This window comes from Peromyscus californicus, unplaced genomic scaffold (assembly GCF_007827085.1).
Source record: "Peromyscus californicus insignis strain IS unplaced genomic scaffold, ASM782708v3 Scaffold_13__1_contigs__length_99412109, whole genome shotgun sequence".
NCBI lineage: Eukaryota > Metazoa > Chordata > Mammalia > Rodentia > Cricetidae > Peromyscus > Peromyscus californicus.
The window spans coordinates 32,001,661-32,022,439 of NW_026294424.1; positions in this window are offsets into that span (position 1 = coordinate 32,001,661).

Consider the following 20,779-nt stretch of genomic DNA (forward strand, 5'->3'; position numbering starts at 1 on the left):
AATAATAATTGAATCTCTGGCTTCTGAAAATGCTAATGCACAAATGCAAAAGGGTAATTAGGCCGTTAAAGGCAAGATCAGCACCCTTGGAGGAATGGATCCAAGATGCAATCCATATTAAACTTTGAGTCTCATAACCATGATGATGCTTGGATAAGAGAGGTGATTTCCAGAGGTTTGAAGAAAAACTGAAATGTCAAATGTTTCAATTGTGGTAAACAAGGTCATCTAAAAAGGGATTGTAAACAGGGCATTCCTAGAAACAATGCTTTTTTTTCTAAGAATAATCTCAACAGAATGCCACTCCCTTCTGGATTGTATAGAAGGTGTGGCAAAGGCAGGCATTGAACTAATGAATGTAGATCAGCAAGGGACAAAGTAACCCTTTGCCATTGGGAAACACCTGGAGGAGGGGCTGTTGCAGGCCCCCCTTGTCAAATTTGGTTCAGTTGTTTCCTGTCACCATGGGGGAAACTCAAACCCAGAGGAACTAAAAGATTAGCTTTGAACAGGAGAGACCTCTTGATTAGAAGAGGTGAAAAGACTAGCAAACACTTTCTATTTGATCAGATAAAACTTGCCAAAAAGGAAATTCCCCAAAGTTAGGGTTGGGGAAGGGCTTTGTTTTAGTCTTTCCAAGAAAATAAAAAAAAAAAATTAAGGAATTTAAAGAACTTTAGGACATAAAAGTATCCAAAAAAAAAAAAAAGGAGACTTACCTGGAAAAAATTACCAAGAAAACGAGCAATCTGACCTAATGCAATCTCTGAAGTCTCCAAAAAGATGATAGGATCCCACAACAATGATTCCACATGGACTATGACAATGCTACTAAGCTGACAAACACCACCTAATGATTGGCTTTGGATTAGGACAATTCCAAGGTGGCTAACTGAAATGGTTCAGCCTCACAGACTACTCTAGCTAGGACCTGAGACAAGCCCTGCACTTTCCCGTTACACAGAGACAGGACAACAAATGATACAGCTACCTCTCCCAGGACTTGACAATTAACCCAAATTTTTCTTTTCAGGTTACCCTAAACATGCTGTCACCACCACACAGTAGTTAAGTAATTTTAATAACATGACGCCCACATTCCCAAGAGGTAGGGTGGGTGGTTTTTGGTCTTTCAATGGGTTATGGATATTTGCCATTATTTAGGGGGTTGGTTACAGGTTATTATTGGCAATGTTCAGGAAAAAAGCTTAACAAAGGAGATTAGATTTAGGGTTCTTGTTTTAGAAAGAAAAAGGGATATAGAAATGATAGGATAAAAGGGTAGATTATTGAATCTACTCTGAAAAAAATGATGGATATAGATGATAAGATAAAAAGGTAGACTGTTGAATCTACTTTTAAAAGCAACTACTACTTTTAAATATTTTACATTGGATTGGATTTTTGTATATTGTACACAGGTTTTGTATATTGATACAAATTTGACAATAATTTTGTTAGAACATACTGTACATACATTTTTAATCTTGTTCAAGATATTATACCTATACAACTCATTTAACAATGTAATGTAAATTTCTAGTCCTTGGAAGTTATTATTACAAACTAATTGGTGGAAGGCAGTGGTGGTGCATGCCTTCAATTACAGCACTCGGGAGGCAGGGGAAGGCAGATCTCTGTGAGTTGGAGGCCAGCCTAGTTTACAGAGTGATTTCTAGGACAGCTCCAAAGCTACAACAGAGAAACCCTGTCTCCAACAAAACCAAAAAACAAACAAACAAACAAAAAAAAAAACCAAACTAATTAGGATATAAAGAAATGCAGGTTAATAGTTAATTATTACAATCAAACTTGCAGTCATGGTACATATGTTTTCAAGATCAAACAGAGATATTTTAGATTGATCAACTCCACACACTTCAGAGGTCTACAGAATATGGCATTTAAGATGTTTGAATAACAGTTTTTTTTTTTTTTTATGACAATGAGACATGTCTGCTTCTGGCAGCACCAGTCTACTTCAGAGAAGATGATGGGCATCAAAGGAAGCTCCATATGGAGTTTATTTTCTTTGTGACAAAAGTCAGCCACTGGGCAAGAAAATGCCCTTGCTGACAGTATGGGACAAGCAGGACAGAAAAGAAAGTGACTGCTGAACTTTGCCAAGACAAGGTAGTACAGCACTTCAGAATATCCTGCATCACAGAAAGGTCTGTCAGATATGCTATGCCCCAATGTTGCAGAGGAAACTTGGGTGACTGTCCAGGCAGCCCGCTGTTTCTGTCATTTCTCACAATTTGTGGAAATTACTTGCTTGCACTTCTTGCTTACTCAGTTAATATTATTTCCTTCTCAGGTCTCTGAGGGAGTTGAAGTTTAGTTTTTCTTGTTAACAAATTCAGAAAATAAACTTACTAGGGAGGTGTTAACTGTATAAGTCTGAGAGACATCAAAAGATAGTTTTTGGTTGGTAATACAAATTAGGATAGAAAATGAATTAGATACAACACTTGGGACTCAACAAAATAGGTTAAATAATAAAGTATTTTCTCTGAACTTGTCAAGTGTTAATGAACTAGACATTATTGTTGTAATTATTGCCTGTATATATTGTATATAGTTATTGTACTTATTGTATATAGTTTTTCTTATATTAGTTAAAATTTTCTTTTATTTTAGACAAAAGGGGAAATGTGGTGATATTTTTTGTATGATCTAAAACATAAAGCTTGCCTGAAGATCAGAGGGCAAAGCAGCCACTAGTTACCTACAGAGGTCAGGCAGTGGTAACACACACTTTTTATCTCAGCATTTGGGATCTCACGCCTTTGCTCCCAGTACTTGGGAGGTACACATGCCTTTAATCCCAGCACTAGGGAGTTTGAGACGGAAAGTAATATGGCTGGGCAGAGAAAGGAATATAGTGAGGCAGTAAGGAGCTCAGCCCTTTCAAGCTGAGGATTAATAGAGGTAAGGAGTCTTTCTAGTGGCTGGCTCCTCTTCTTCTCTGATCTTTCAGCACTTACCTCCATATCTGACTCTGGGTTTTTATTATTAAGACCAATTGGGATTCGTGCTACACACTGCAACACACAACTGGACATTTTATTTAATACATACGATATCCCATAAGGCACATGACAGGCTTGCAATATGTGTGATACTTAGTAGCATGCCAGAACTGTGCTCAGAGGGTATGTGAAATGATGAACTCACTAACCAAAGTACCTCAGTTTGTAAGCCATTACACTAAGCAAATTGAAAAAGATGTTTGTTGCAATAGAAACTGAGACAAGAAGGCAGAGAGTAGCCTTTTGCCATCTCAGAGAGAAATGTTCATGCTTGAAAAATAAAATATTTCAGTCTTTGCAAAATGTCAGTGGATGACTGTAAAATACCACAGAGTTGATCTGAGAGTTAAAAAATAATTTAACAAGGAGATGAATTTGCAAATACAGATCTGGGTCTAAGGATGGTCAACTGTGTGTCAACATCTCCACAGTACTATCCTGCACATCTCAATATTGTCACAATCCAACTAAAAAAGACAATAGAAAGACTTGATTTTCCTCTAGTGCTGCATTTTAAAAACTTAGAAATCTGAGGAAGGCATAAACAAATGTGCATTATACTCTTCACCAAAATTCATGAGTTTTCAAACTTTGAAACTTTTTCAGTTGTCTCCTCCAGGCTTATTCATACTTCCATGGTTCATTCCTTTGCAATTCAGCATCTTCTAAAACTGAGAAATCTTGCTATCAATTATACTGCTGTGCCTAACTAAAAATAACAGTCTAGATACTTTTTGTCCAATAAATACGCAATCTGAAATCAAATGTTTGCTTTTGTTAAAAAATGGCAAATATCGTATATTTTCTCTCAAGTGGAATTTTGGCTGTAAACGCAAGGTTATTTGTGGTGAGGAAGGAGACCAGTGGTAGAGGGAAGGATAGACAAGAAAGGTTGTGATGGTTGAATATGAGCAATATACAATGATAAACATGTATGAAAATACCACAGTGAACCCTATTTTTGTACAAAACCACAAACAAACAATATGCTTACTACAGAGCCAGCTTACACAACGCCCATTTTCATACAATGTCCTTAAGGCTTTCCAGAATACAGTCTGGGTATGCACTTTTTGTAGTCTATGCTGACAGAAGTCACACTTTTCACGGTATCATCTATTACGAAGCTTTGAGACAAGCTGACTAGAAGATGCTATGCTTTCTATCATTTCTCAGTGCTTTATCTGGGATTGCATTTATATTAAGCCACCATAGCAGGAATGCTGCATAATGACATTGGGCATTTCTCATTGTAGGATATCAAAAGCAGAGAATGCCAGGTCTTCCTGCCCTGGATGATCCTCACTTCAATCACTTAGTTAAAATGGTGACATTAAAATAGAAAGTGATTTTAAAATTCCTTCATAATTCACATATCATATATATGTGAATTTATATAGTACTTTTAGTGGAAAAGTATTGGATTTGGGAGTATGTCACACTTTAGGTTTTAGGGTTAGGTATTTTTAATCAGAATGTGCCTGTGTGATGTGTATACATCTGTGTATATCTATGTCTATATGTATCTATATCTAATTAATATCTGTGCATATGTATATATATAATATATATGTATGAGAGAGAGAGAGAGAATGAGGTGTGTGTGTGTGTGTGTGTGTGTGTGTGTGTGTGTGTGTGTGTGTGTTCTCAACAGTTATTTGGTTTTGTGCAATTGAAGAACTAGTTAAGTATTGGTTCTAGTGCTGCCATCTCAATATTTTATAATACTCATGATTCTCACAGACAAATAACTATAAAGTGTAGGTGTGAATATTTAAAGCAAAGGGGAAAAAATCATCTGGAACTCACAAATAAGAGTTAAGTCTCAAAGATATGAACTGACTCGTGTAAGTCCATGTTTCCCTGAACACAGGTATGGGTATCCCATAGAACCCAAAGCAACACAAACAATAGTCACAGGAGTATTTGGAACTTAAATGGACTAAGATGTAGCTACTCTAGACTTGAAAGCTAGTTAAATTGCTCTGTTACTTGCACACCCCAATTTTGGTTCAAAAGTATGGCTGTAACTATTGATAATAGGGGAGACAAATAACTATCTGGCACTCACAAACAAGAGCTAAGTAAGTTGGGTGCCCCATGCTAATGAATATTATACAGAGAAACCAATCCTGAAAAAAAAATGTAATTCTTCCTTCCCATATCATCACTCTAACCAGTCAATTAAATACAACATGATTTGTTGTTACAAATCAATCCAGAGGGGAAGTAATCTAGATTTAAGACATTAATTAATGGTCTAAAAGGAAGAAAAATTATTAACACTTCCCACATTATGAGAAGGGTTGTAAAATATACCATTTTGTGTAGATTTACATTCATTGAAAATGTGAGGGGATTGTCACGAATATTGAATTCTACAAGTTCAGTCTTTTACTATATTTAAAAACAAACATTAAAATTCTCTACCACCTTCTAATATGTCTGTTTATCAGCTAGCATTTGCCTTTCATATAATCATCTGTTTGCAACATTTTAATTTTTAAAAAATTGTTATTTTACATTTTCATCTATCTAATAAATTCAGATTATTATCTTCTCTCCTCCTATGTTCATCTCATCACTATCAAAACCACCCTCTTCCTTGCCAGTACCTTTCCTGAGTTCATGACTTTCAGTTTTGTTTTGTTGCCAATTTAGTTTAACAAGGGCCATCTGTTTGACCATTGGATTGGAACGATCTATTGGAGCCTGGTCGAATCATCAGTGGGTACAAAATAGAAGGCAATGATTCTTCCCTCACTGCATCTATCATTAGCAAAGTAGTCGGGCAGTGTCCTGGTCCTCGCCAGTAGTAACGTATAGGACCCTCCTGGTCCCTGCCAGCAGTGAAGTGTAGAAACCTCCTGGTCCCTGCCTCCATCCATGTCTGGCTGTTGACATGCTCATTTTCGTACAGGCACAGTGCAGACATCTTCAGCTGTCGTGATAACAGTGACTGTGTCTCAACCCAGGAGATAACAATTCACAGCCCTTCTTATCTTCTTGCTTTCTTGATTGCACCTTCTTCTGCAATGCTTCCTGAGTCTTAGAATGGATTATATAAATATCTTGTTTAGAACTGAGCACTTGTCTGTACTATATCCTCACAAGCAGCCATGCGTGCGGCATGCCTGCATTCACCATTGGTCACTGGAAATAGAGGCTTCACTGATTATGGTTGAGAAGAATATATGTCGATGGGTTTTTAAAACAGATTTAGAATGCAGCTCTATGCTATGTATGTTTCTTTCTTTTTTTTTTTTTTTTTTTTTTTTTTTTAGGTTTTTTTGAGACAGGGTTTCTCTGTGTAGCTTTGCGCCTTTCCTGGATCTCGCTCTGTAGACCAGGCTGGCCTCGAACTTATAGAGATCCGCCTGCCTCTGCCTCCCGAGTGCTGGGATTAAAGGCGTGTGCCACCACCGCCCGGCGCTATGTATGTTTCTAAACAATGCTATTCAGCCCCTCTCAAATTTTATGATCTCTGCTGCTTTGGGCTGTTGACCAGGTTTACAATACCAAGTATAGATTCCCTCTCAATCAGAGAACAGTTATTTAACCCCACACATAGAAAAGACACTACTGCACAAATGAGTTCATAATTATTTTAATTAATAAATATTCTGCTCTCCTAGAAATATTTATTTTTTGTATTAGTGAAAAAAAATCAGGTCCAGAAAATTTTAATAGATAGAGGTAATTAAATTTAATTAAAAACAATATATGCCCACACTTAGTATAAAAGCTACTGCTTATGTTTGGCTTGTGGGAAAGCAAACCTAACACCTCCAAATACACTTTGAAGTTAAGTTAAAGCTCAACTACTCAATATCACAACCAAGAACCCTGTTTCTTATTATTCTTGAAAATCATTTTCTATTTTTTATCAACTTACATTCCTGTTTACTTGCTCACCAGTTAATTCTCACAGTTTTAGCAAGTGAAGTACATCTCAAACCTAGTGTTTTGCACATAATAAAAATAATATTATTACTGTGAAATATGTTGACAGGTACTTGAAATATGTAATCTCAATTAAACTTTATATTGCCATAATAAGTAGCACATTCAACTCACTTGGAGAGTTTAGCTTAAAAGATAATCATTAAAATAGGGTTAAAATGGGTCTGTTTAAATCCAAGCCCCTTGCACTAAGAATCTCACAGTTCAATGGAAAGAAAATGCCAGTAAATTAAAAATTCCATTATTTAAATTCCCAGTTGATACATTTACAAAATTTAGTGAGATATTGATTGACCAATGTTTTTAGACTTAGATAAAAATATTAAGCATTATAGATCGGCAAGTACTCATCAAGATCCACATGAAAAGGCTAATTCCAGACAAAATAATGAGTTTAAAAACATAAAACTACATGGATACAAAGACTTACTTGATGAACTTAGAACAATTGAACATGGCTGAATGTCAGTGTTAAGTTAGGGATGCAGATGGAACTTAGGATATCGATGTCTTCCAGGGTCTGTATAATTCAGTGAAGTCTGCTAAAACAACATGCTATAGGATGGTTACTTATAAAACAAAACTATTCTGTTACAGTCCTGGTGACTGTTCACAACTTTATGGAATTTGATTTCACTCTGAGTCTTCATAATTGGGTAACAGCCACTGCCTGATTATGTAAGAGCAGGAATCCAGCCTTGTGTGTGGGTGAGGAACACAATGGAGGGAGAAGGGAGTGATGACGGGAAAGGAGAAAGAAGAGAATGAGCAGGAAAACTGGGGGAAAGGAGAGGGTTAGAGAGAGGATACATATATATAATTTCAACCAACTGCATCATGATAGAATACTAATCCTAAGGGATCAGTCTTTTTTTTTTTTTTAATTTTGCAATACAATTCAGTTCTACATATCAGCCACGGATTCCCTTGTTCTCCCCCCTCCCGCCCCCCTCACCTTCCCCCCAGCCCACCTCCCATTCCCACCTCCTCCAGGGCAAAGCCTCCCCCGAGGAGGACTGAGATCAACCTGGTAGACTCAGTCCAGGCAGGTCCAGTCCCCTCCTCCCAGGCCGAGCCAAGCGACCCTGCATAGGCCCCAGGTTTCAAACAGCCAACTCATGCAATGAGCACAGGACCTGGTCCCACTGCCTGGATGCCTCCCAAACAGATCAAGCCAATCAACAGTCTCACCCATTCAGAGGGCCTGATCCAGTTGGGGACCCCTCAGCCATTGGTTCATAGTTCACGTGTTTACATTCGTTTGGCTATTTGTCCCTGTGCTTTATCCAACCTTGGTTTCAAAAATTCTCGCTCATATAAACCCTCTTCTTTCTCACTAATTGGACTCCCAGAGCTCCATCCGAGGCCTAGCCATAGATCTCTGCATCCAGATCCCTCAGTCGTTGGATGGGGTTTCTAGCATGACAATTAGGGTGTTTGGCCATCCCATCACCAGAGTAGGTCAGTTCGGGTGGCCATTGCCAGCAGTCTGTTATGGGGGTATCTTTGTGGATTTCTGTGGGCCTCTCTAGCACTTTGCTTCTTCCTATTCTCATGTGGTCTTCATTTACCATGGTCTCCTATTCCTTGTTCTCCCTCTCTGTTGTTGATCCAGCTGGGATCTCCCGCTCCCCCAAACTCTCTTTCCCTCGACCCTCGCCCTTCATTACCCCCCACTCATGTCCAGGCTGTTCATGTAGATCTCATCCATTTCTCTGTCATTGGGAGATCCCTGTGTCTTTCTTGGGGTCCTGTTTTCCAGGTAGCCTCCTTGGTGATGTGAGTAGCAGTCCAGTCATCCTTGTTCCATATCTAGTATCCTCCTATGAGTGAGTACATACCATGTTTGTCTTTCTGAGTCTGGGTTACCTCACTCAGGATGATTTTTTTCTAGATCCATCCATTTGCCTGCAAACCTCATGATGTCATTGTTTTTCTCTGCTGAGTAGTATTCCATTGTGCATATGTACCACATTTTATTTATCCATTCTTCAGTTGAAGGGCATCTAGGTTGTTTCCATGTTCTGGCTATTACAAACAATGCTGATATGAACATAGCTGAACAAGTCTTAATCACAGGATGTACTTCCAAACACAGTGTCATTCTGAGTTATTGCTTTAATATAGGAAATTTTGGAGAGACACTATTCAAATCATAGCACTAGACTCCTGCAACCAAATTCATGTTCTTATGACAGAACACATTCCTTCTATTCTCGAGCATCCTTTCACTTTCACTGCCCTCCACAAAGATGAGTCTGTGTTCAAAGACAATGCTGAGCTCCTACCTTATATCCATTCCTTATCAGAATCCCTTGCTGTGGACACAAACACACACCAGCTTAGCCAGCTTTTCTGGTCAAATTCTATCTCACTATTTACGTTGTTTTGGAAAACTGTTGACAGGTAATTGAAATGGTTTATTTAGTTGCTACTATTGAAAAATTTCTGATTCTTAAATTCATCCAGTTAAGATACAAATGACAAACTTTCTTACAATTTACTTTAATATTTAGTGAAATAAATATTTTTTTTTTGTTCTAAGCCATGAGGGTTTTAAAGTTTGGCCTTGTGAAGACACATTGCACTCACTGTTCTGTTAACATAACCATGTGAAACCTTTAATATTAATCAAAAAATACGTCAAGTCAGTACTATATATTTGTAGTGTAGAAAGATGACTCAGTGATTAAAAACACATGCTGTACAAGCCTCACAAACTGAGTTTGATCTTCAGACCCCACCGCCCCCACACACAGAAAAAGCATTATGTAGTAGCTTTCAAAGTGCAATACAAGTACTCTTAAAGTAAGATCTGAGGTGGAGAGAGAATTATCTCAAAGCTCATGTGCTATTTAGCCTGGGGCACACAGTTTGTCAGAAACAAAAAGAAATTCTGCCTCAACCAGGTGGAATATGAGATTGAACTCCTAAAATCTGTCCTCTGACTTCATACTTGAGCTGTGGCAAGGGTGTTCTCCTCCACAACACACTAATCATCATCAGCATCACCATCCATTTGTAAAAGATAAGCTCAATACAAAAAAATATCAAATACATGCTAAAATATTTGGCTTTCCTTATATTCTTTAGTGTATTCTGGGTCTATTGTTTTATTTATTCTTTGAGCTTATGTTGTAGTAAATGCATAACTATCAACCAGGAATTAAAAGACTTGGAAAGCAGCCGGGCGGTGGTGGCGCACGCCTTTAATCCCAGCACTCGGGAGGCAGAGCCAGGCGGATCTCTGTGAGTTCGAGGCCAGCCTGGGCTACCAAGTGAGTTCCAGGAGAGGCGCAAAGCTACACAGAGAAACCCTGTCTCGAAAAAACCAAAAAAAAAAAAAAAAGACTTGGAAAGCAAATGCTTTAACTTAAATACTTTAAAATACATGGTAGTGGAAATGTCACTTTGGGACACATTATCATACTACTTTTCTTTGTACTGAGTTCTGTTTCTCTGATGAAGCTGATGTTAATACTAAGGGGACACCATGATTAAGAACCCATCTTATTTGGAATGATTATTTTGAAGTAACTGATCATTGGTTTTTAGACTCAGGGTTATATAAAATGAAAATATTGATGAATAATGACTAACTCTCAAGGTAAAAAAACACTCCTTAGGTTTTAAATTTATAGCTGTATTAGCAGTGAGAGTTATTTTTACATTAGAATTTCCATTTCTTTATTTCTTCCTTTCTTCTCTCCTTCCTTCCTTCTCTTCCTCCTTCCTTCCTTCCTTCCTTCCTTCCTTCCTTCCTTTCTTTCTTCTTTGATGTTTTGAGACAGGGTTTCTCTGTGTACCCCTGGCTGTCCTAGAATTCACTTTGTAGGCCAATCTTGTCACAAACTCAGAGATCTGCCTACATCTGCCTCCTGAGTTTTCTGAGTGGTAGGATTAAAGGCATGTGCTTCCACCAATGAGCAGTGACAGCTATTTCTAATACAGATTTTAAAACTGAGTGAAAATAGGGTATGCCTTATTATACATTTTTGATCTGAATACATACTTGAACTAATAATTTTTGTTTTTATTTTATTATTTTAATTTAAAAATAATTTTAAATTAGTACACAGTATATATGGCAGTATTGAACAAAATGTTACTTAGTGATTTTCCACCCCTAACTTCAATCCCTATTACACCTGACTCCTCCTACATTATTCTTCCTAGATTCTTCTTTCACATCCACAGGTCCTAGGTGTCCTTTGCCCACCCTCCATCTTTACACGTCACCTATTTTGCCAATTATTTTTGGTTTTTTTTGTTTGTTTTGAGACAGGGTTTCTCTGTGTAGCTTTGTGCCTTTCCTGGAGCTCGCTCTGTAGACCAGGCTGGCCTTGAACTCACAGAGATCCACCTGGCTCTGCCTCCCCAGTGCTGGGATTAAAGGCATGCGCCACCACTCCCCCTTGCGCCACCACCACCTGGTTTATTTTGCCAACTTTCATTCTCCTTTTTGTTTTATATTGCCTTAAAATGTTCATGTGTCTACATATATTGCCTAATAAGAATAAATGAAATAAATGTTGTTATATGATATGAATTCTAAGCAAGGCAGCACTAATTCCATGCACTGTGGGAAGAGAGTCAAATAAAAAGCTAAATACAGTAGCTTAGCTAATCATAGGAGACCTATAAACATGTGTGAACTATCAAATTAGACCTTGATATTACACATTTTTCTTCTGAAGAAATTCAGGCATAATCAGTTTTAGGGTTTTTTTTTATTGTTTTTTTTGTTGTTGTTGTTATTGTTGCATAGCATTCTTTTCTCCACTGAAACATTCCTTCCTGGGGGAAGATGGTGAGGCTCATGAGACTAGGGAGGTCAACACGCCTCACATGTTCTGGGAAGCAGAGACTTAGAGAATTTTAAGCCCCCTCATCAAACTTAGATGAGTCCTTACCAATTGCTGGACAGAAGAGACTCTCGGATAGACTGAGCTGTAGAGCTACTTGCAAGGCATGCAGGGAGTTCCAACAATGCACCCTTCATGGGTCATCATCACCCAGAATGCAGTGGGATTCCCAGTGACACAACTGCCATTGTGTCACGTGTGCTCTTATAAGTAACCCCTCACCCACACCGTTGTAAGGAACCCAATGTGCTGATATTTTATTTGTGCTTTGATAAATAAAGCTTGCCTGGAGATCATGGGGAAAAGGCCAGCCATTTTCAGTAAACAAAGTCAGGCAGCACATGTCCTTAATCAGACCACTTAGCAGGCAGGGTCTCTGTGTGTTCAAGGCCATACTAGGGAACAGAGCCAAGCTTGGTGGCACATGCCTTTAATCCCAGTACCAATCATAGAGACCTGGAGTTCTGTACAGACAGATAGTGACAAAGAAGTGAGGTAGCTGGGCTAAGAGCCAGCGAGAGGACAGAAAAGCAAGGCATATAAAGGTGTGGGTAGACAGAAAACACATTTGGAAGCTGCAGAGTTGGTGAGGTAAGGTTGGCTGGTGACTTTTCCTATTTCCCTGATCTGTAAGGCTTTCACCTCTCTATTTGGCTCCAGGTATTTTATTTAATAAGACCATTTAGAATTTGGTCTATACCCCAATAAATTTATCACTTATAAGTGACCTTCTTTTGGTATTTTGTAATAATGGCTAGGAGAGACAGCTAGGTTCTTGGAAGCAAAATGGAGTCACATTTGATGAGGCATGATTTAAAACAAATTAATATAACTAGGATGTTATGAAGGAAAATACTGTGTGTGTGTGTGTGTGTGTGTGTGTGTGTGTGTGTGTGTGTGTGTGTGTGTGTGGTGTGTTCTTGAAAGTCATAATATGAGAAAATGCTGACAGAAACAGCCTTATAGAAAGATCACAACACACTTAAGTGCTTCAAGGATACATGTGGAGGATCTATCAGTTTAGCTACAGTTGACAAGTTTATTAGTTCTTAGGACTAAGGCTTATATTTTCAAAGTCACTTCTGCAATCCCTACTTTTGTGTAAAATATTTCATTAACCTCTTTGTGCATGCTCATAATGCACTCTGTTACACAATAGGTATCCCCATTGTAATGTCATTCAACTCCCAAAGAAGTTTGATAAATATCTAGGGAATCTATCTCTGGTTGTTGTTTAGAGTGGTAAGATTAAGGTGACATGACAAGAGTTCCTTCCATGGTCTAGAATTCATGGAATGTTAGCCTAAAGATTGTCCTCTGTTCAGAATTCTACTGTAGATATAAAGTTAAGAAGCTATTAATTATGATCCCCATTTTACCTTTTAGCCATGGAAAAGACAGTAAGGTCTTGTTCTCCAGTTTCTAGCCACAACAACTTATGGCTTCAGCCCCCACTCCTTTTTTTGCTTTACTCTAAAATAATTGAAATTTCCTACCTACCAAATACACAGGTAAAGAGAAAACTATTCTAGTTATTTCTTTATCTTTTGAGTTTCTGGAACCATAATCTCCTAAACCTGTGGAGAGAATCAATCCACAATCCACTGCTGAATTGAACATTGTCCTGCGCTCCTCTTTAAAAGCAAGATCAAGTGTTATGACACAATCATAGGTTCCTACCCTGGATTTCAAACAGATCGTGTGGGATGCAAGCAGACAGGGGCCTGAAAATGTATATCTCTGTAGGCCAAGTCTTTGCAGCAAATTGAAATTATAGGCTGTCCATGGATGTGATGCCAGCAATGGTATTAGTATCCCACAAGGAGAAAGAGAAGATTGTTGGCTGGCACATATACCTCCAGGAGTATTGGTGGTAGCTGAGGTCTCCTGATGGATTCCACCTCTGACTGGCCACTGTATTCACTGATTTTAAAGAAGGAAAAACTCATGTTCCCCTCATAACTCCTGAACTGGTAGCTCTGACAACATCCCAAGCAGTGTGCAGTTTACTTTGTCCATAAGAGTCTGCTGCAGCTTTGAGACTGGGATTCATACTCCACAGCCAGTCTGTAGAACAAAGGAAATTTGGAGTCAAGTCCTGTTTACAGCCTGTGTTTGTGTTTGGGTGTGTTATCTTTTCTCTACAAATAATACATCTTATTTCACAGGAATATGCTGATGATTTCAAATTGCTTATGATAAATCTATATTGCATTTTAAATTTATGAAATGAGTTTATATTTCTCACAACTACCAACACCATATGGTGAAGAAATCAAATATATATTCACACTTAAAGATAAAAAGCTTGTAAAACATTTAAAACTCCAAAATAATTTACCATGATTGACCCATAACTTTTTATTTTCCTTTATCCCCAAGTAGAGGCACTCAGCCTACCACTTATTTTGCAGAAGATATTTACTATTCTAACTGTCTAATTTAAGTGTAAGGTCACAATATATATCTCTTGGTAATGAGCTTCTTTCAATACAGTTAATTTCTTAAATTTAATATATTCATAAATGTATCTGTGATATATATGCATGTATTATAAATCCATGCCATATTTTGATTCTCCATTTACTGACTGTACATTTCAGTTGCTCCTACATTTTAAAATTTATTTACCTTATGTCTATGTGATTGAGTGTATGTTTATCTACCATGTTCATTCAGGAACCTGTGGAGGCCACAAGAATCAACTGGATCACCTCCAAAATGGAAATTACAGCCAGTTGTGAGCCATTCTGTAGGTGATAAGAATATACCCAGTTATGATCAATAAATGTTCTTAACCAGTGATCTGTATTTCCAGCCCATGCTCCCCAAATCTGGTTATTGTGAATGATGTATTATGACATGGGGTGGAATCACAGTTATGTGATAATGTTAACTAGTTTTCTTTCTTTTTCGCTTTCTTTCTTTCTTTCTTTCTTTCTTTCTTTCTTTCTTTCTTTCTTTCTTTCTCTCTCTCTCTCTCTCTCTCTCTCTCTCTCTCTCTCTCTCTCTCTCTCCCTTTAGTTCTTTCTTTTTCTTTTTTTGAAAGACTACAGTCCTATTTCCTGTAGTGACTGCTTCACTTACATCCCTACTCACAGTGTGTAAGGATTAATTCTCTTCGTGTTCTCACAGTATTGGTTATTGATTATTTTCTGCTTGTTTGTTTTTTAATCAGATCCACCTTAGAAGATATGAGGTTGCCATTTCATTGTGGAATTAACTTGAATTTCTATAATGACTAGTGATTTTTGAGAGTTCATTTATCACAAGGGAACACTAAATTATGAAAGCCTCCTAAAGGCCATTCCCAATTCCTTTGGGTTGAAAAAGAAGGAGCACATTTTATTATATTCAACAGACCAGATGGTCTCCAAAGAACTCCAGTTACAAAAACAAGGTCTATAATTATAATGAGCATTTTCTCCTTATCTTGATATGAATGTGTATGAATAAAGTACCAAATACTAAATATATATTTAATGTAATTAGCAAATGCCTTTATTTTCTCTTCTTTCACAGCATATTGACTTTTATTAGTTTTATCTCATAGCACTTCACTGAGTCAAGACAATTTAAGAACTTCCCCCTTTTCTTTAAAATATATTAAGGATTAATAATTTTTGTACAATTATATGATATTAAGTGAAACTAATACCTTTTCTTGCTTAGAGATCATGTCTGAGGAGCTGGTTATGTATAACAAGTTGACGAAAAGTGATCTTTTTCACAGTTATTTTTGTTTGTCAGCTTGAGTAGACTACAGGATACTCAAATATTTGACCAAAAACATAATAGCTGTTTTGAGCTTTTAATTTTTTTTAAAAAAGAATAACATTCAGAGCATGGTAGAATGGATTCCTCTACCTCTTACTAAAAGGCTCATACAGAACAAAAATCTACACATGTATTTCTTGCCTTTAGAGTCTAATGTAACATCAGCTTTTTTAGACCGACGTTTTGAATGAAACCACAGCACTGACTTTCCTAGTTCTCAAACAGCCTTCCTACTCAGGCTGGACCTGACACTCAACTCTCCTGGGTCTGCAGCTTGCCAGATTACCTCTAGAACTTGGGGTTTGTCAGTTTCCACAGTTAAAAGATGCACTTTTTCACATCTCTGCCCCCTTACACACAGAGGGGGGGGGGAGGGTGAAAGAGAGAGGGAGAGAGGGACACAGAGAGATACAGAGATACAGAGAGACATAAAGGTTTAATTAGAATATGACCTGTAGACAGGTGTATATATTTTTGTCCTGAAGAATTTATATCTTTTTCTTAAATTATTATTTTGGTCTTATTTTTTCAGATGGGTTTTCTGTTCTTTCTTGTCTCCCTTCTCACTAAGAATCACACACACACACACACACACACACACACACACACACACACACACACACTAGAGAGATATAGATTATATAGATTTGGATAGATAGATAGATAGATAGATAGATAGATAGATAGATAGATATGATATGCAGACATTCAGGCAGGCAGGCAAACAGACAGATAGTAGCTTGGGCATTTTGACCATGTTACATTAAGTTTTTCAATTACCTTCACCTGAATTAGAATTTAAAAGGAAGAAGAAAGAGAAGAGAAGAGAAGAGAAGAGAAGAGAAGAGAAGAGAAGAGAAGAGAAGAGGAGGAGGAGGAGAGGAAGGAGGAGGAGGAGATGGAGGAGGAAGTAACCACAAAACTCCCCTCTGTCTTTGCAAACTGTGTTGATGATGTTTGATTTCTGGTGAGATTTGAAACTGACCCCAGTGATAAACTCTAGTCAAGATTGTTTGGCCAAAGTTATATGCATGGACTTACACACAATGTAAAAAGGTGATTCTAAGTGTCTCAACTTGATGAAATATCTTCCTCTTTTTTCCTTCTTAGGCTTTGCCTGGTCTATGTTATGTTTAAACTGTCAGCCGGGCGGTGGTGGCGCACGCCTTTAATCTCAGCACTCGGGAGGCAGAGCCAGGCGGATCTCTGTGAGTTCGAGGCCAGCCTGGGCTGCCAAGTGAGTTCCAGGAGAGGCGCAAAGCTAAACAGAGAAACCCTGTCTCAAAAAACCAAAAAAAAAAAAAATAATAATAAAAATTAAAAAATAAATAAACTGTCATCTTTTGCTTCAGGGATTCATGATGATGCTTCTGCTTTAAGATGTTTCTGAATGATGACTTACTTTTTGCCTATATTACTTCTAAGCAAGTCAAAAACAAAGCAGTGTTTTCAGATATTCCACAATGAATTTAGAATAAGCATACAAAATGATTCTCTCTCTCTCTCTCTCTCTCTCTCTCTCTCTCTCTCTCTCTCTCTCTCTCTCTCTCTCTCTCTGTGTGTGTGTGTGTGTGTGTGTGTGTGTGTGTGTGTGTGTGTACCCTCTAATACCAGGAACCAGGATGCTTCAATCTCAAAGAGGGAACACAAGTGTCAACCTTTGTGATTGCTCCCCAAACAATGAAAATATTGATTGTTGGAGATATTCTTCAATTTCCATTTCCTATTTACTGGCACTATCTATGGCTGGGTAAATTATGTGCATGCATAAGTAAAATGCTACTGAGTCTTCCTACTTTTCAAGATCTTATTTCTACACTTTCCTGTTATCTGGAAACTATAACACTTTTTTCCAGAGCTGTACAAACAAACCTTCATTCTGATCACTTAGAAGTTTTGAATGTTTATGTTAGGAGAGAGCTTGGAGCTCATTCCACTGACTATTTCTTGGTTTCTCCTTACAGCAATATTATTTGGCTTTACATGAAAACTTCTTCAGATTGGATTCCTTCTTCAAGTTAAATATTTTCTAGTAAGGATTAAGAAAATGGCTTATGCTTTACAGTGCCAAGTTTATGAAAAATCATTTGCAAAACAAGTGATGAATCATATGAACTAACACATCCTACTGTAAGATCAAGCTGGAACTTTTGAGCTGAGGGAGCTCAGAGCAGAAACACAGCAGTTTTTACCTTTTCTCTCCTGCCTAGTAATGAGGCTGACAGTCAAGGAACAGCTCACTGAGCCCAAGGTTGATAAATGACATTGTCTACTGTGACAACCAAGGAATGCATCACAGAAGGACTTCCAGATTCCCATTCCAGTCCTTGGAACTCCTGGCATCACTTTCTGTCTGTCAATCTACATGATGATAATTTGAGGGAATTTCATTTTAAATTAAGTTCTGTATGTTTAATCACAAATAAGCTTTAGAAGATACATAGGAACTTCTGAATTAGTATCAGAAGTCAAATTTGAAGTCAGCCTTAACTCACACCCTCCATGAGAGCCTTCCCAGATGGAGCAGAACCTCAGGGTCCTAGGTCAGACGCATACCTTACATATTTTAGCAAATGCCTTTTATCTTTCCTGTATCATGTACTATATAAGGGAAGCATCTTCATCAGGCATCTCACAGAAATGATCCATTTTGACTTGAACTAAAAACACAATTGCTCACTTGCATAAGGGCAAAAACAGAAACAAAACAGCAAAAATAGCAACAACAACAACAACATAAGACAGAAACACTTGGGTTCAGAAGAGCATTACAACATTTTTGACCAAGAACTAGCTAGATGAATGGGATTGGTACAAAAAAACGAATGAATGATATCCAAAACTGTAAAGATAAAAGCTAATATAAGCGGTGAAAGCCCTGTATTAAGGGAAAAGCATGAATCAAGGTGATTAGTAAGATTTGAATCAAAACAGCTAAAGAAAGGAGTTTCAGAACTTGAAGTTTTTAGACATATGCATTTCTCTTAGCCAACAGCAGGCACTGCTACATTGACAAACGAAGTAACAAACTACCCCTTGCAATTAATGGGAGCCACATTAAGCAGTGAAGAGTGGAGAGGTGGCCATTCACCACGATGAGGTCTCCCAGGGGAACAATTACTCCAACAATGCTGGCTATGTCAGAGTTCTCACATTATTTTATGAGACTATTTTCATGGAAATGCCAAGGTAGATAACACTCAGTCCTTAAATGAACCTTGTAATCTCTTACATGAAGTGAAATAGCAAAAAAGTATTCAAGGCAAGAATAATGTCTGCAAGGCTGGTCCCTAGTCCTACATTTTGTTCTATCTAGACTCCAAAGTTACAATGTTAGCTCATACTTCCGTGTGTGGCATTCAGAAGAGACCTTAATTAGCAGGCTCCATCCCACAGAAGGACGATTCTGTATGATTAGGCTTCCCCATTGTTGTTTAAATATAATCCTGCCCTAAAGAAGAGAGCCATTAAACTGGAAAATAATTAGGCCATCTAAATAACAAATGGGGTGCTGCACTCCCAGTGGCAACAGTGATCAAGACTAAAGAACACCAGAAAAACTAGGAGCTGAAAAACCAAGGCCTCATCAGAGGGAAGGCTACATATTTTCAAAATGACACTAACTTAAAGAGGGAATGATCTTTATAATTGTGTAAGTCAAAATGAGTAAAAATAATAATTTTTTAGGTAACATTTCTTCTGGGTTAAGATGGAACTACATCAGGAGCAGTTCCCTTATAAATGAGATGGAGAAAAATTGCTAAAAGGATTTTCTGTAAAGGTCAATATTCAATTAATGTAATTGCTGAGATACTGACATGGGGCCTGATTTATGGATATTTGTAGGACAAAAATGCCCTGTTTTTAGAAACCAAAGTAATTTTGGGAGTTTGCGTCATAAGCACAACCTCATATATTGAAACTGATGAGGATTAGAAGGGCCTGTGTGCCCCTGAAACCCAACCTCCCACCCATGGTAGATAATGGATTACTCTCAACTTGTGAGAACACTTCCAGCTAAGTGAAGCCTAGGTTTTACACTGTGTACAGGAGTAAGAAGTGACCCATGGGTGCACAGTGTGCAAGTAGCCTTCTCCTGGTGGCTGAACTCCACTGAGAACTGAAAGACATGAGCCATCAAAAATGAAGGTAGACTGATCAGTCAATAATGAAGCATTAGTTCTGTAACTTGACAAAAGTGCCACTTTGAGTCTACTGAACCCTCAAAAGAGCAAAACATAAAATATTTATTCTTTTTCTCAAATAAGCTACTGGCTACATTTCCAATTCTCAGAGTGGTCCTTGCTATTTCTGATTTTCTCAAGTATAAAGAAAACAGAGGTGTTTTTTTTTTTTATTTATTTATTTATTATGTATACAGTGTTCTGTCTGTGTGTATGCCTGCAGGCCAGAAGAGGACACCAGATCTCATTACAGATGGCTGTGAGCCACCATGTGGCTGCTGGGAATTGAACTCATGACCTCTGGAAGAACAGACAGTACTCTTAATCTCTGAGTCATCTCTCCAGCCTGAAAACAGAGGTTTTATGTGGTTGTCGAACACACATGATTCCACATGTCAGGATACTAAACTTTGGTGAAGAAGACTAGTCTTCATGAGGCATAGTTATTTTATGACTGTCCGTAAGTACACATACATATGTGCTCCATGTTAGGATCCCAGGTGCAGAGAGTGAAGACCAGGGCCATGCTCTGGGGTGGTAGAAAGTAGCAAGGAAGCCTATATTAGTTCCAAACACACCTTCTCTTATGGAGCTGTCCAACAGGACTGCACAAGGTGGAAGTCTCCTCAGGAACTAGGAAGCAAAGTTAAGTAGCAGAACTATTTAAACATACTTAATCATGAAACATTTTATTCTGGAAATTTAACAGAATAATATCTGAAGCAAAAAACAAAACAAAACATAGCAACACAAAAACAAAAAACAAAACCCAGCTATATTTCTGTGCAGTGTCCCTGAGCATAACAGAGCCCTTGTGCACACCAGAAGCCTGTTGTCTCCCCGGTTTGTCCACAGGCATCATTGCCAACTGACAGAGAATCATTAGGCAAGAAGTAACAGCTTTCACTTTTAAAAGTTGAATGGGACAAAGGAGTGATCATTACATAATATACAGAAT